This window comes from Triticum aestivum, chromosome 7B (genome assembly GCF_018294505.1).
Source record: "Triticum aestivum cultivar Chinese Spring chromosome 7B, IWGSC CS RefSeq v2.1, whole genome shotgun sequence".
Lineage (NCBI taxonomy): Eukaryota > Viridiplantae > Streptophyta > Magnoliopsida > Poales > Poaceae > Triticum > Triticum aestivum.
This window is the reverse complement of record NC_057813.1, coordinates 239,087,100-239,091,330: the sequence shown is the minus strand read 5'-3', so window position 1 is coordinate 239,091,330 and position 4,231 is coordinate 239,087,100.

Below are 4,231 nucleotides of genomic sequence, written 5' to 3'. Positions count from 1 at the left end.
CCCCACACCTCCCCCCAAGCACGGGCCAGGGCGTACCACATTCCGGACCCGGCCCGTTTAGCCCGTGTCGTGCCTCTCCATGATGGGCCGTGCCGACGCGCTCACGGGACGACTTGGTTAGCCAGGCCCATTTGGCCAGCTATATTTTTAGGGCATCTTCAAGTCAGATCCGCAAGTCTCTCGTAATTGTGCTGACCGCGTTGTTGGGACGGACGAGACTTGCCCGCTCCCCGCGCGTGTGCCCATTCGTGCTCCCGCATACGTGACTTGATTTAATTAGAACAAAATAAGGCCTGGCCCCACCCCCTTAAATTAGGGGGAGATGATTAGATTAGAAAGGAAAAAGGGAAAAAGACAACCGTAGGATGAGGTGGGAGCACAGATGGGAGCATATGGAGGAGCAGGCAAGCCGGATCCTGTCGGGACCACGAAAGTCATCCAACGCCGATCTGTATCGGTCCGCGAGACAATTTGGATGTGATTTCTCCCGCAAACTAGAGACAAACTTGGGAGAGGTTTGTGGGAGTCCGGGCCGCTCCCAAGCCCGCTTTTGACCGTCCTGGCCCACCAAAAACTCGTCACATGCCCCCTCCCCCGCGCTTTCCTTCCAATGCACGTGTTGCTTACGACGCCGCACTCATGTCGGCCCACATCACGCGGAAGCCGGCATTGATGTCGCCATGTTACCAGAGGGAGGGAAGGCGGCGCAGACCGATGTGACCTTTCGGCAGCTCCCGCTTCAATGCGGAGCAGGTTCCCGAGGAACCAACTCCGGCCGCTGCGCTGCATTGTAGCGGCTGACCGGCCCTTCGCGTGGCCTAGCCGCGGTTATTTAAGCCGCGCTCCGGCGCCGTCCACATAGCATCCTCCTCCTTCCTCTTCCTCCTCCTCCTCGTCGCACCCTCCTCCACATCTTCAGTGTTGGGCAAGTCCTGGGCGTCGGTGCTGGCAGGCAGTTCTGGGCAGGATCTGGCGACTCGTGGGGACGCTGTCGTCCTCGTCGGCTGGCGGCGACTCGACGCGAGAGCAGATCGTCGTCTCCTGTGGGGGCAAGGAGGACCAGTAGTCGCCGCCGCAGTCCACGCTGATACGTCTCCAACATATCTATAATTTTTTATTGTTGCATGCTATTATATTACCCGTTTTGGATGTTTATGGGCTTTACTATACACTTTTATATCATTTTTGGGACTAACCTACTAACCAGAGGCCCAGCCCGAATTGCTGTTTTTTTTCCTATTTCGGTGTTTCAAAGAAAAGGAATATCAAACGGAGTCCAAATGGAATGAAACCTTCGGAAGAGATCTTTTTGGAACGGAAGCAATCTAGGAGACTCGGAGTAGACATCAGGGAAGCTTCGAGGGAGCCACGAGGGTTCAAGGCGCGCCCACACCCTCGTGGGCCCCTCGTGGCTCTCCTGACCGACTTCTTTCACCTATATATGTCCATATACCCCGAAAACATCCAGGAGCACCATAGATCGGGAGTTCCGCCGCGCAAGCCTCTGTAGCCACCAAAAACCAATCGGGACCCTGTTCCGGCATCCTGCCGGAGGGGGGATCCCTCACCGGTGGCCATCTTCATCATCCGGCGCTCTCCATGACGCGGAGGGAGTAGTTCACCCTCAGGGCTGAGGGTATGTACCAGTAGCTATGTGTTTGATCTCTCTCCCTCTCTCTCTCTCTCTCGTGTTCTTGATTTGGAACGATCTTGATGTACCGTGAGCTTTGCTATTATAGTTGGATCTTATGATGTTTCTCCTCCTCTACTCTCTTGTAATGGATTGAGTTTTCCCTTTAAAGTTACCTTATCGGATTGAGTCTTTAAGGATTTGAGAACCTTGATGTATGTCTTGCATGTACTTATCTGTGGTGACAATGGGATATCACGTGATCTATTTGATGTATGTTTTGGTGATCAACTTGCGGATTCAGTGACCTTGTGAACTTATGCATAGGGTTTGGCACACGTTTTTGTCTTGACTCTCCGGTAGAAACTTTGGGGCACTCTTTGAAGTACTTTGTGTTGGTTGAATAGATGAATCTGAGATTGTGTGATGCATATCGTATAATCATGCCCACGGATACTTGGGGTGACATTAGAGTATCTAGGTGACATTAGGGTTTTGGTTGATTTATGTCTTAAGGTGTTATTCTAGTACGAACTCTATGATAGATCGAACAGAAAGAGTGGCTTCGTGTTATTTTACTACGGACTCTTGAATAGATCGATCAGAAAACATAATTTTGAGGTGGTTTCATACCCTACCATAATATCTTTGTTTGTTCTCCGCTATTAGTGACTTTGGAGTGACTCTTTGTTGCATGTTGAGGGGTAGTTATATGATCCAGTTATGTTATTATTGTTGAGAGAACTTGCACTAGTGAAAGTATGAACCCTAGGCCTTGTTTCCTAGCATTGCAATACTGTTTACGCTCACTTTTATCACTTGTTACCTTGCTGTTTTTATAATTTCATATTACAAAAACGTATATCTACCATCCATATTGCACTTGTATCACCATCTCTTCGCCGAACTAGTGCACCTATACAATTTAACATTGTATTGGGTGTGTTGGGGACATAAGAGACTCTTTGTTGTTTGGTTGCAAGGTTGCTTGAGAGAGACCATCTTCATCCTACGCCTCCTATGAATTGATAAACCTTAGGTCATCCACTTGAGGGAAATTTGCTACTGTCCTATAAACCTCTGCACTTGGAGGCCCAACAGCGTCTACAAGGAGGAGGTTGCGTAGTAGACATCAGGCTATTTTCTGGCGCCATTGCCGGGGAGGTGAGTGCTTGAAGGTACATCTTTAGATCTTGCAATCGAATCTTTTAGTTTCTTGTTTTATCACTAGTTTAGTCTATAAAAGAAAACTACAAAAAATGGAATTGAGGGTTCCTCATATGCTTCATCTTTTTAATGTCTTTCGTGAAAATGATGGGAAGGAAAATTATGCTCAAGTACTAGAAGAAGAATTACATAGAATGCTTGGCATAAAATATGTGAATGATGAGCATGATTGCAATGTTGTTAGTATGAATTCTTTGAATACCCATGATGCTAATGATATGCAAAGGCACAAGCTTGGGGATGCTATGTTTGATGAAGATGATATGTTTAGTCCCCCAAATTTTGATGAGCAAATTTATTATGATGATAGCATGCCTCCTATTTATGACGATTATTATTTTGACACTATGCTATAAAGAATAAAGATAACCATGAAACTTGTCATCTTTATTTTAATCTTCAATTGGATTATGCCTCACATGATAGTTATTTTGTTGAGTTTGCTCCCACTACTATTCATGAGAAGAATTTTGCTTATGTGGAGAGTAATAAAATTTCTATGCTTGTAGATCATGAAAATAATGCTCTATGTGCTGGTTATATTGTTGAATTCATTCATGATGCTACTGAAAATTATTATGATGGAGGAATATATGCTTGTAGGAATTGCAATAATATCAAGTTTCCTCTCTATGTGCTTAAAGTTTTGAAGTTATGCTTGTTTTGCCTTCCTATGCTAGTTGATTATTGTCCCCATAAGTTGTTTGCTCACAAAATCCCTATGCATAGGAAGTGGGTTAGACTTAAATGTGTTAGTCATATTCTTCATGATGCTCTCTTTATGTTTCAATACTTATATTTTATGTGAGCATCATTGAAATCATCATGCCTAGCTAGTGGCGTTAAACGATAGCGCTTGTTGGGGGCAACCCAATTTTACTTTTGTCCTTTGCTTTTGCTCCTGTTTAGTAATAAATAATTCATCTAGCCTCTGTTTAGATGTGGTTTTATTTTTTAATTAGTGTTTGTGTCAAGTAGAATCTTTGGGAAGACTTGGGTGAAGTCTATGTGATCTTGCTGTAAAAAAATAGGAACTTTTGCGCTCACGAGATTAGCTGCCATTTTTTACTGGAGAGTGCTTTTAGGTTGATTCTTTTTGCATATGATTAATAGAAAAATTCCTAAGGTCCACCAATTTATTTCAGAATTTTTGGAGTTGCAGAAGTATTCGAATGATACAGATTAATACAGACTGTTCTGTTTTTGACAGATTCTGTTTTCTATGTGTTGTTTGCTTATTTTGATGAATCTATGAGTAGTATCGGAGGGTATGAACCATAGAGAAGTTGTAATACAGTAGATATTACACCAATATGAATTTATAATGAGTTCATAATAGTACCTAAGTGGTGATTTATTTTCTTATACTAACGA